This window comes from Aquarana catesbeiana, linkage group LG01 (assembly GCF_042186555.1).
Source record: "Aquarana catesbeiana isolate 2022-GZ linkage group LG01, ASM4218655v1, whole genome shotgun sequence".
Taxonomy (NCBI): Eukaryota; Metazoa; Chordata; class Amphibia; order Anura; family Ranidae; genus Aquarana; species Aquarana catesbeiana.
The window spans coordinates 121184966-121199143 of NC_133324.1; positions in this window are offsets into that span (position 1 = coordinate 121184966).

Sequence of the window (14178 nt, forward strand, 5' to 3'; positions counted from 1 at the left end):
AAGAACAAATACTAATTGCTGCAAGAGAAAAAAAGGAACTTAATTTTCAAGGACACAATTATCAAATTTTTGCTGACCTATCCCAACTTACTATTACTAAAAGACGATCCATGAAACCCCAACTAATGGAACTGCAACGCCACAACATTATGTATCAATGGGGCTTCCCCTTTTCAGTCAGATTTAACTACCAAGGTACAATTTACAGAAGCAGATCAGCAGATGAACTACAACAAACCCTTTTAAAATTAAATCTGACAGAACCCACAAGCAGCAACACTCCCACACGCAGAAGAATGGCATCATCTTCACCTTCGGGCAGCACCCAGATAATTTCAGAACAAAATGGGAATCATCATTCTCACAAAAGAGGCCGTTATGCCACATCATCCATGGACCAAGAAGATTCAATGGACTGACATCCTAATTCCTGATATCTCTTCATTTATTATACTAAGAGATGGTTCTCTATAAAAAACCTATATTTATAACTGAATGTAACTGCATTCTGATAGTCACACACTGTGTGGGATCATGTTACATTCCAGTTATATTTCTTATTACTTCTGATTCATATAGCCTTAGAATATATATGTGAAATAAGGAAATTCTTGTTCAGTTATATATTATCAGGTAATAACAATAGATTTATTACTTTTTTAGGACAAATATGTTCAATAATCCAGAAGTAATGGAAGCTTTTTCTTTCTTTTCTTAAAACAAATATATTATTACCTAACTAGTTCCTAGAATTATGTTTTTGTTTATTCTAATCTGAATCAATACAACCTCAATTTTATGAGTTAACATATCTAAACAGTTACATATGAATAAAATATGTAATTGTTTACTCTAAAAGGGTTAAAATCCCAATATAATTCAAACTATCTTCATCAATACCAAAGTTATTAACAGTACCTTTCTAACTGAATTATTTAGCCTAGGGCAAGACTAACCATATACAACCACCCTGGAATAAATAATTTCAACAAAAACTATATTCTGCACTCCAATTAATGAAACATCATTTTGATGTCTTTTGACATAGCACTTCTCTCCTGTAAGCGGAAGATCCGTGTACCCCCATTAGCCCTCCTCATTCTCCCAGCCATATTATGTGGGAGTGTGACGAAGGCACTTATTCCCCTGAGAGAGATATTTATTCTCTTTCACGGGTAAATTGTGATTACCTGCAAAAAATTATTTATACAATGTATCATCTAATCTCATAGGTTTTTTGTTTACTCTTTACTCCAGAATTCACTGGTTTCTTTTCTATCTATTCATCTCTTCAGTCCACACAGGTTGATCTGCGCAGTCAGCTCTGCATAACAAAAAGTAAGTCAAAACTATTTGATCTGTTGCCATGGCACCACTGAATATAGTTTCCCTGAATGTTCAGGGAATAAATGTCCCTCAAAAAAGGACCAAAGCCTTCCGTACTTTCCATAACAAGAAGGCTCACATAGTATGCCTCCAAGAAACACACTTCACCAAAGATTCTACTCCAAAATATATTTCTCCTTTTTATCAACAAATTTACACGGCTTCTGCCTGTACCAAGCAAAGGGGAACTCTAATTGCATTTCACCGATCCACACCATTCACCTTATCATCAGAAATTAAAAACCCAGAAGGTAGATACCTGATACTCATGGGTTATATAATGGATACAGCAATCACGGTGATTTCCTACTACGCTCCTAACAAACAACCTACACCATTCCTCTCACATATATTACAAGTGATTAATACACACAAAATAGGAACAGTGATAATGTGTGGGGATTCGAACCAGGTCCTCCTCCCATTTCTAGATAAATTACCTTTTACACCATCCAAAATAACCTCTAGATTACCTTTTTCTCAACTTCTTTCCAAATACAATCTGGTAGATTCGTGGAGAGAAAGTAACCCAATGAAAAAGAAATTCACTTATTTCTCGCACCCTCATCAAACCTTCACCAGAATAGATCATATTTTTCTGACAATAGGAATGATACCAGAAATTATTGCATCAGATATAATTCCGATTCCGTGGTCTGACCATAATGCAGTATACACTACTATAGCCTCAGCCATACCAAAAGCGCATGACCCAACGTGGTACTTACCGGACATAATGCTCAAACACCCACTACATCAGATGGCCATTGAACAAGCTTTAAAGGAATACATATCAATTAATAATACAACAGACATCTCCCCAATAACACTGTGGGAAGCTCATAAGCCTGTCTTGCGTGGTACAATACAAAGACAAATGGCACTATTTAAACGGGAACGCAAAAATCTAGCAAAAAAACTAGAACTCAATTTTAATGCAGCCTACATATCATTTCAAGATAATCCATCTCAGAGTACAAAATCTCATCTGGAAAAATCTAGATTGGAATAGGATCTATTTCTCAGTCAGTTGATAAATCCCTCAAACGCTCCAAACACAATTTCTACATGAATACAAACAAACCAGGTACATATTTGGCTCGGGCATTAAATTCAACTAACAAATCTTTCAAACCAATACATTTGAAATTATCAAAAAATGTTTACACTTGTAATCCAGTTAAAATAGTCCATAAATTTCACTCACATCTCGCAACTTTATACAAGACAAACAATGAATTTAATCCTACAGAGGCTGAATCCTTCTTCTCAAAAATAACCTTACCTGAGTTATCTCAGAATCAAAAAAGCAGTTTGGATGAGCCTATAACTATAGATGAAGTTGCTAACGCCATAAAAGACCTAAAACTTAACAAAAGACCAGGCCCAGACGGCTACTCGGCTTTATACTATAAAACATTCTCAGAAATACTCTCTCCCATTCTCACTGAAACTTTTAACAAACTTCTAGATGGACATTCTTTTTGGCAAGAAACACTAATGGCAATTGTTTGTATGATCCCAAAACCCCTTTCTGATGATACTTCCTGTGTGAATTATCGGCCTATCTCTCTGTTAAACCTTGATATTAAATTATTAGCAAAAATAATAGCAAAACGCCTCAATAGCATTATAGGAAAATTAATACATAGAGATCAAGTAGGCTTCATGCCAAATAGACAGGCAGGCGATAATATACGCAGGGCAGTGTTATTGGCACATATTGCTAAAAAACGGAAAATCCCTTTATGTTTTCTATCTCTCGATATTAAGAGGGCATTTGACACAGTATCCTGGCAATATATGCAATATTCATTACAAAAATGGGGTTTTGGACCCCACTTTTTAACATGGATCAAAGCATTATATAATAAACCCAAAGCCTATATAAAATATGCTGGATACAAATCTGAAGCCTTTAATATCGAAAGAGGTACCTGACAGGGTTGCCCATTATCTCCCTTATTATTTGCCCTTATACTCGAACCCATGGCCCAATACATCAGAACAAACCAAAACTATAACTGGCATTGAAGTAGGAGGTATTACACACAAATTATGTATATTTGCAGACGATATATTACTTTTTCTATCATCACCACAGGTCTCTGGTCCTAACTTAATACCAGCTCTTGATGGATTTGCAGCCCTATCCGGCCTTATGATTAATCCTAAGAAATGCCTAGTGCTTGATATTTCACTCACAAACATGGAATTGATCCCGGCTAGGGCTGCACTCCCATTCACATGGGCAGAAAAATCAATCCCATATCTTGGAATTCATTTAACAGCATCTCATTCTGACTTATTCTCAACCAATTATCCTCCTGTATTAAGACAGATCACAAATCTAATAAAACAATGGTCGCAACTTCCTTTATCCTGGATAGGGAAGATTAATGCAATCAAAATGACTATTCTACCCAAATTGCTTTATCTATTCAGAGTCCTCCCTATTCCAATTCCTTCCTATTTTTTGAGAATAGTACAAAAAAGAGCAACTTCGTTTATATGGGGCTCTTCTAAACCACGTATACCTATACACACACTACATCTTCCCAAAAATAAAGTAGGCCTGGGATACCCTAATTTTACTAACTACTACAGAGCAGCACATTTGGCCAGTCTGTCCAAATACCATGCAAAACAGGAAATCCCATTATGGGTATTTATAGAGGCTTCAGAAAATGACCCTCTATTAATATCAAATTTATTATGGCTTGATCCTAAAGACCGCTTTAAAATTCATAATCCCATAACTAAACACTTCTTATCTCTCTGGGATAAACTAAAAACCAAATATCAGTTACAATCTCCACACAATCCTCTCCTTTCTGTTATCAGAAATCCGGCCTTTTATCCGGCATGGATCTACCCAAATTCTTTTAAAGCTTGGACAACATCAGGCATTCAGACACTAAATGACTTCATAGCATCTAAATCATTCCTTTCATTCCCATCGCTTAGAGAAAAATATGATCTACCAAACTCTGAGATATTTAGATATCTCCAAATCAAAAATTTCTATACACCATTCCTAAAGGGGGATACACCATTATCCCAATTATCCATTTTTTAATCAATCTGTACAAAAGATCTATTTGCTAAAGGTACAATTTCATCACTTTATAATCAATTATATGGAGTAGCAAATCTTAATAGACCCTCTTACGTTCAGAGGTGGGAGGAGGACCTGGGACGAACTTTAGAAGACACGGACTGGTCTAACATATGGCTCACATCTAAGTCATCTTCACCCAACATCTTAGCACTGGAGACAAATTATAAAGTCTTAACTCGCTGGTACCTTGTACCCGCTAGAGTGGCAAAATATTCACCTAATACCTCAGCTCTTTGTTTTCGAGGATGCCCAGAAATAGGCACATATTTACACATATGGTGGACGTGCCCAGTAATCCAAACCTTCTGGAAGGAAGTCTTCGTGATTGCATCTAAAATATTTAAAAAAATAATACAACCAGATCCATATTTAACTTTACTTAATCTAAAACCGGAATGGTTAACACTCTCTCAATTCAAACTTATGATCCAACTAATAACGGCTGCAAAACAAACAGTGGCCAAGGCATGGAAATCTCCTACATTGGCACTAGCAGAAACAATTCACAGAATGAATAATACAATGTCCCATGCTAAGATGGTAGCCATCGATCAAAATCAAATTCCAAAATTTGAAAAACTTTGGCATCCTTGGATAAAACAACAGTTCCTGTCAAACTTCAATGACTCTGTCCTGTTGCCGTGGTAACAGATTAAATGACTTACAGAGACACCCATTCTAAGGCTTCAAAGAGAACTAAAAAGAATAATCTGACGAGCGGGACAACCTTGTGGACCATACCTCTACCTTTCAACCCTTTTTCTTCTTTCTCTTTCCTTTTCTCCACCTTACGATTAAAGCTCATTATCAGAATTTATTTGACCTATATACACTCTACTTGTAAACAATATGTATAGTAGGTATAAATCATTTAAATACCTACAAAAGTAACTAAGGAAATGATATATATCTTTAATTTAGGTTTACGTGAACCCAATGTTTAATATTTGAAATTTCATGATATTTACCTATATAAACCCTACTGTAAAACAATGAGCTTACTTTATAGATCCTTGTAAACTTACTTTATGTATCTTTATAACATTGTATACTCAATAAACTTCTTTTGACAAGGAAATATGTATTAAATTTGAACTGTTTGTCCACAATCTTGATTTCTAAGTCGAGAAAATGGATTTTGGTTTCACTGGCTTCATACGTCAGAGATGTTGTGGAAGAAGAAAGTCATTTCACAAGTGCAAGTGCACACGTCCTCATCGGGGAGATCATGGTGTGCAATCGGGATTTATAGAAGTTCAAGAAAGACATCAATGATGTTGAAAAAAGACTCAAAAACATCATTGATGTTTTAGGCAGAATCTAAAACACACCTAAATTCTTCCATTTGTTAATATTTTTAAAATGTTTGAATCTTTTTTGAAGTATATTGAAAGCCAAATTTTGAAGATGCACACAGTGTGTCAACATGTGCTATCTGCCATCACGGGATATCAAGGTATGCATTTTGTGGGTGCAACCCCTTCCTCGCAACTCAAGTAGATGAGAGGATGGGGTTGCACCCCTGAAACACGTCCATTGATCCCCCATGATGGGAGCTAGCACACGTTGACATTAGGCATGGGATCAGGAGGGAAATCCCCATTTTGACACTCAATTTGTTTACATCTTCAAAATTTGGCTTTCACAGGGGTGACATCACCCCATCTGATGAAGGCAATATCAACACAGTTTGGACATACTAATGTCTGATATTGCCTTCAATTTATCAAAGTTGAACTTTGTAAGTTCTTGAGTTGTGTATTGTTTTATGGTTTTAAACATGCCTGTTTAACACAAAAAGGCTATTTGTACTGTCAAAACCAAAAATGTTATTACAAAAATATGTTGGTTTCTTCAAAAACCCTTTTATAACGCACATGTGAATGTGCAGAGAGTAAAAAGTTTTCTACTCAACAATGTGTGGATTCTTATTTCAATGCTCAATAGCAGTTTGTGGACTAAGTTGGTGTTTACAGTGACAATGGGGGTTATTTCCGAAAGGCAAATCCACTTTGCACTACAAGTGCACTTTCAGTGCATTTTCAAGTGCACTTTTGCAGTGCACTTGGAGTGCAAAGTGGATTTTCCTTTAGTAAATAACTCCCACAGTGCTTTGTAATTTGCAACAATCAGGCCATTTGCGTGACTCCCAAAAATTAATTCATGGTGCTGAAAATGATGAATATTTTTATCAGTAATGCATTACATACATTAACAACAAAAACAAGGTGTGTGTGTAGCAGACCCACAACATAATAGTTCGCCGAAGAAGAGATTGTCACATCATGTATCAAATAAATTACATTTGCACTATTGAAGAAATTGGCCAAAATGAAAAGCCCGTTGGATAACCTAGGAGACAGTAAACACAAGCAGTAAATCAAAGGAAATCTTATTTCACTAAAATATTTATTTTTAAAATGTTTCTTAAACATTTTCTGGCATATCAATGGCCCCCTACCCGCAAAGTACTCGACATGCTTCTGTCTTATTTCGCGGGCACTTTGGGGGGCAAGCCAGGTCGGCCAGCTTCAAGCACCGTCAGGGTTGGTTCTTGAAGTCCGGCCTTAGGCCCAACTGAGGCCACATAGTTACATGAATTTCTCCTTAAATAGTTGTGGAGAATGCAGCATGCAAGGATTATATGGTTAAGTTTATATTCCGCCATGTTGATTGCCGTAAGGAATAGGCGTAACCAGCTGACCATTATTCTGAAAGCGTTCTCCACCACTCTTCTGGCTCTGGCCAGCTGGTAGTTAAAAACCCTCTGGTCCGGGGTTTAGCCCAATTTTTTTGTATAATGTGAAAGATGATGTTACGCCGAGTAAATAGATACCTAAAATGTTATGCTTTAAAATTGCGTACACTCGTGGAATGGCGTCAAACTGATGTCATACGGTACTTAAAAATCTCCATAGGCGATGCTTTGAAAAAATCTAACAGTTACCAGGTTAGAGTTACAGAGGAGGTCTTTTGCTAGAATTATCGCTCTGACAATTGCGGCGATACCTCACATGTGTGATTTGAACACTGTTTACATTTGCGGTCGTTACTTAAGTATGCGTTTTCTTTGCTCGCGGGGACGAGGGTGCTTTAAAAAAATGTATTAATTTTTTTCTTATTCATTTTAATTTTTTTTTTTTAACATTGTCCCTTTAAAAAAAAAAAAAAAAAATCTGATCACTTTTATTGCTGTAAAAAGGAATGTAAACATCCCTTGTGACAGGAATAGGTGGTGACAGGTACTCTTTATGGAGGGATCGGCGGTCTAAAAGACCCCAAATCCCTCTTTTGCACTTAAAAGTATTCAGAGCGCCAAAATCTGCGTTTCTGAATACTGTCCTTTTTTAAAAAATCTGCGCCATTGGCAGCTGAGTAAACCGGCAGTGACGTTGTGATGTCACTTCCGGGATTTTACATCAGAGACCCGATTGGAGCTGAATCTGGCTTCATACGGGTCTCAGCGTAGGCGGCGGACGCGCCGAATGGTGGGACGGGAAGCCCGGGATGAGCGGCAAAAGGCAGCGGGGGGGCGGGAGGGGGGGCGTCCCCTCCCGCACCATTGGGATAACAGCCAAGCGGCTTTTAGCCGCATTGGTTGTTATCACTAAAAAGCCAACCACTGGCTCTAAAAAACGCTGCAGGCATCACCCCGGTATAACCCCTTCAAGCCATGAAAGCATATTTGCGTATGGTCAACGTGAAGGGGTTAAAGCAGGGTTAGGTTATATAAAAATATCCCAAGCTTTGAACATGTCATGCAGCACTGTTTAATCCATCATCTGAAAATGGAAAGAGTATGGAACAACTGCAAACCTAGCAAGACATGGCCTTCCACCTAAACTGACAGGCCGGGCAATGAGAGGATTAATCAGAGAAGCAGCCAAGAGACCCATGGTAACTCTGGAGGAGCTGCAAAGATCCGCAGCTCAGATGGGAATCTGTCCACAGGACAACTATTAGTCGTGTACTCCACAAATCTGGCCTTTATGGAAGAGTGGCAAGAAGAAAGCCATTGTTGAAAGAAGGCCATAAGATGTCCCATTTGCAGTTTGCGAGAAGCCATGTGGGGGACACAGCAAACATGTGGAAGAAGGTGCTCTGGTCAGCTGAGACCAAAATTGAACTTTTTGGCCTAAAAACAAATGCTATGTGTGGAGGAAAACTAACACTGCACATCACCCTGAACATACCATCCCCACCATGAAACATAGTGGAGGCAGCATCTTGTTGTGGGGATGCTTTTCTTAAGCAGGGACAGGGAAGCTGGTCTGAGTTGATGGGAAGATGGATGGAGCTAATACAGGGCAATCTTAGAAGAAAACCTGTCAGAGTCTGCAAAAGTCTTCAAAAGACTTGAGACTGGGGCAGAAGTTTACCTTCCAGTAGGACAACGACCCTAAACATACAGCCAGAGCTACAATAGAATGGTTTAGATTAAAGCATATTCATGTGTTAGAATGGCCCAGTCAAAGTCCAGACCTAAATCCATCTGTGGCAAGACTTGAAAATTGCTGTTCACAGACACTCTCCATCCAATCTGACAGAGCTTGAGCTATTTTGCAAAGAAGAATGGGCAAAAATTTCACTCTCTAGATGTGCAAAGCTGGTAGAGACATCCCCAAAAAGACTTTCAGCTATAATTGCAGTGAAAGGTGGTTCTACAAAGTATTGACTCAGGGGGGCTGTATACAAATGCACACCACACTTTTCACATATTTATTTGTAAAAAAAAATTGAAAACTATTTATCATTTTCCTTCCACTTCACAGTTTTGTGCCACTTTGTGTTAGTCTATCATATAAAATCCCAATAAAATACATTTACATTTTTGGTCGTAACATGACAAAATGTGGAAAATTTCAAGGGGTGTGAATACTTTTTCAAGGTACTGTAAAGACAACAAAAGAAAAGCCATCCCTTGTTCATATCCCACCATCTGTTGCTAGTCACATCAGCATAAAGCAGTTCTTTTGTTTGTATATGGATGCAGAGTATTTGATTCACAAACAAAATGGTGGAGCATTTGATAATCCAAAAAGCATGTTGTTGAAGCAACCACCAACTTCTGTATATGGGTACCTTCAGTCTAATATATTTATATGTTTATATGTTTGTGCTTTCTTTTAACATGCATTTTGTATGTAGCGGTGTGTTGCCACTGGTTACTAACATCCACGCATATTCACCTTGCTGCCAGACATCCATACATCACACTTGTAGACAATGAAAATTATTTTGCTTTGTTTTGTTTTTATTTATTGGGGATATAACTTGGTTGGGGGTAAGGATATATATGGGATGCCCATAGATCAAATTACTTTGCCATCATATTTATAAATTAGAACTTTGTTTGAGCCTTGAAGAAATGATGCACATGTATAACATCTACAGGCTCTTCCCTGCATCTCCATGCAGATTATTGCTCCTCCTCTGCGTAACTCCTGCAGACTATTGCTCACAGGAATCCTTCCCTCCTGCACAAACTTATTCTGTAGGATATTATGTTTCTTGTCACATCCTCTTCTATATGCAAAAGAACCCACTCTGAATAGTCTCTAATGCTGACTCTGATTAGTTGCTGCTACTAGGCCAAAGGTCTGCAGTACTTCTCCCCGGAGGCCTAGTAGTTTAGTAGCATGTGCTGAACGTGGACTACTGTTCCCAGCTAGTCCAGCTTGCAAATCCTGCACCCTCGGGCCGCATCGATTTGACACTATTCCCCACAGTCTCTCTTCTTCCAGGACTCCTCATCGATGACCGTGTAAAGATGAGGACTTCATCCATGACCGTGTAAGGATGAAGTTCCCTCCCAGACTTCCTGGCATGTCTCCACATCCAGCTTTCCAGTGTGGTACACTCACCGACCTTTATCTGCCCAGAGTCCATGATGGAAAACTTAACCGGACCATACGTTCTGACAGCTTCTCCTGCCCCCCTGCTCCAGGAACTCCTCATCAATGACCGTGTAAAGATGAGGACTTCACCCATGACCGTGTACGGGTGAAGCTCCCTCACAGCTCTCCCGGGCCTCCTCCCGCAATCGGCGTCTAGTACTCCATTCTCCACTTCTCCCGGCCAACAACTCTCCCAGTGGCCTGTTACCTCAGCTACACCTTTATACCTATACCTTTAGCACCTACCTATGGTAGAGGGTGCTACATGTACAAGAAATTTAGATAATTTGTTGAAATTGTGCACACGAATATACTTTGGTATTGTATCTTAAAAGTGGCTTTTAAATTATAGTAGTCTATAAATTGTAGTTATAAGGATGTTACAATGATGGATATATGATGGGTATATGTCCAGCAACTTCTGTATATGGACACCTTTAGTCTAATATTTTGTATATGTTTGTTCTTGCTTTTAACATGCATTTTGTACAATAAATTTAGTTATTTTATTTGCCTATAAGTTGTAGTTATGAGGATGTTGGTACCAATATAACAATATTGATGAGTACATGTCCATATACTTCTAAATAATTGAATACAGACCCTTTTTGCCAGTGCAGTTTCACTATGTTTGACCATGTGTTTTTATCATTTTTGAGCCTGTTTCTCTTGCGATTTGTATAAATTAGACAGATGCACCTGCAGTTTAAGCACCAACTTGTTGGAATCTTTGATAGTCATTTTGGAGACCGCTGTTGAAATATCACATACTTTTGTATATCTTAAAAATTGCAAGCAAAAAGGACTTGATTACCTTTCCAGAAGTAATCACAAACTGTCAGCAAGCTCAATAGCTCAAAGAAGACACCCGCTGTTGTGGATTGTTTGGCTAGCTCACCTTAGAGTGCCAGTAAATGATGGCACTACTGCAATTTCTTCTACATCTGGGCAAGGCAGAGATAGGCCTGAAGAGTCAGAGTTTCAGCAAGTTCTGCTTTTTGAGATATCTCACTCGTTGTCTGGTTACCTCAAATTTGATAGTGGACAGAGTAGGGAAACCATGTCAAGGTACACAAGAAGGATAAGAGTGAAGTACAATTCTGCACATCCCACCTTTAAGCATAATAATTTAGTACATAATAATAATAGTACTTGTTATATCCGAGTTGCATTACAAGCAGCAGAGCCACTAATTTTAAATCTCCCCAGATATTCCAGCTTTACTTGGTGTACCGGATGTGCTTCAACAACAGTTCCATTTTTCGTATGTTTTTTTCATGTGTGCAGTATAGCCAATGCTTATTGCAAATTGCAAATACAGAAGATTTCTATAGAAGGGTAAAAAATTACAGATTATTTTCCTGTTTAGTAGCCAAAAATCTATAAGATACACCAAAAAGTGTTCAGGAAGCAAAATCTTTATTGTCTAGTGTTATTAATTAGGCTGCTTTCACACTGGGGCGTCAGCGGTGTCGGCAGTAAAGCGCCGCTATTTTTAGTGGCGCTTTACCGTCATTTTTGCAGAGGTTTTCAGCCGCTAGTGGGGCACTTTTAACCCCCGCTAGTGGCCGAAAAAGGGTTAAAATGATCAACAAAGCGCCGGCGGTATTGCCCATTCTTTTCAATAGGCAGGAATGGTGGAGGAGCGGTGTATACACTCCACTCTCCGCTCCAAAGCCGCTGCTTGCAGGGTCTTAGTGTTGCTTTAATAAAATTTTGGTTTAATAATGTTTCAGTGTTCAATATTATTTGTTTTCAACTATGTCAGTACCTTACATTATTCTTGTGTTATAGCCACAAAGTAATCTGAAATCAAATCACACTTCATTCATCATAAAAATAGTCTGCAATTTAAGTCACATAATAACATTTATTTCATTGCATGTACAGTTGCATTACAGTGGGTGTTCTGAATCAGAATTTTCGTGAGATATAATATTTCTCTTTGTCTACTCGTAGAATACAGTATTGATCTGTCAGAATGCTCACTGGTTCTTTTCTGTTTGTAACGCACATAAACTTTTGAAATATGGCCCCTTATAGCTAGCGATTGAGTGAGGATGTAATGCATCAGTTTGAAGCCTGTGCTGGAAGCTGAATTTCATTGTCTGTGATCAGGAAATCTGAACACAATAGATGGTTTGATAAAGAAATTGATGTCTTTCTCTGTAGTTTAAATTTACAAAATTTAGACAATTCAATTCTATGCTATAAGAACAACATGTCTATACTGAAATAAATGTTAAGTACTTGTCATTTAAAGTTTAAGTGTAGGCAGATATAAAGGACTGCTATTTAATACAGCTATATACAAATTTTAAAAAATCAACATATTTTTAAACATCATCTTATTTTATCTTGATACCTTCTGTAAACCCTTGTATAGCCACATTCAATTTGGGGAAAAAAGGACAATACTACAGCCAAACAAAATTGAAAAAAAATCAATTTTTACAGATACTTATATAGCGCCGTCAATTTACACAGCACTTTACATATACAGTATATATTGTACATGCACATCAGTCCCTGCCCTCAAGGAACGCACAATCTAAGGTCCCTAACTCACTCACTTTGGCTTCAGACATCCTTGGGACAAACATACATCTATACTCAGACAAAAAAGTTAATGGAAAAAAAAAAAAAAAGAAAACATGTATAAAAAAACAAAACAAAAAACAAAACAACAAAAAAAAGACTCAATGGACCACTCTGATTTTTTCTGCCGACACTTTTCTATGTTTCTATTTAAATATACACATACTAGGGCCAATTTAAACAGGAGCCAATTAACCTACCAGCATGTCTTTGGAGTGTGGGAGGAAACCCGAGTACCAGGAGGAAACCCACGCAGGCACAGGGAGAACATGCAAATTCCAGGCAGGTAGTGCTGTGGTTGGGATTGGAGCCACGACCCCAGTGCTGACAGACAGAAGTGCTAACCACTTAGCCACTGTGCTGCCCAGCAAATGGAGCTTGCTGACTGGAGGAGAGAGCACATTGAGAACCTTATTAGCCACTTCCGGACCACCCACCGTGGATATATGTCACTATTTTGCCTTTCAATACCAGAGTTATGGCAGTAGATAGCTGCCATAACCCCAATATTTTTTTAAACAGCGGGTGGTCCGCTTTAACATAAAAATGGTCTCAGTCGCTTCCCAGTAGTCTCCACCGCATACCGGTGCTGTGGGTAGTGGTGAAAACGATCCGATCCACAAGATGAATGGGCAGGAAGTCGAGTGAGGACAAAATGGCCCCCACTCGACTCTATGCCCTTGGAGAACCTTACCTGCCCACAGTAATTAGGGTACTGATGTCACAGATAAACTGATCTTCATAGGTAGTATAAGCAAGCCATAGATTATACAGTCTCAGTATTTTAAAGAAGATATTGATGTAGCAATATGGACTACAAGCATAAAGCAACGTACCTTCTAGTATTTCAAAGTATCACCTGTCCCTCTAGTGATCAATGTATCCAGCGACATCATATTTGTGTGCCAAATAAAAGGATTGTGGGATGAATAGTCCTTCCGTCAGATAATTGCTTTGCATGATTGTGTGCCAGGACTACATATCCCAGGGATCTTTACTGCCATCTGAAGATTGCTGGGAGTAGCTATAAAAGCAACAGAAGCCCGCGCAGAGCTCCCTTCCTCCTGGGCCTGATGCAAGATGGAACTCTCTGTGCAACAGGGAGAGAGAGGTTGCAGCCTACCACGCGGAGTATGACTTTCCAACCTGTGGCCTGAGGGGCCTAGCTCTGCCGTT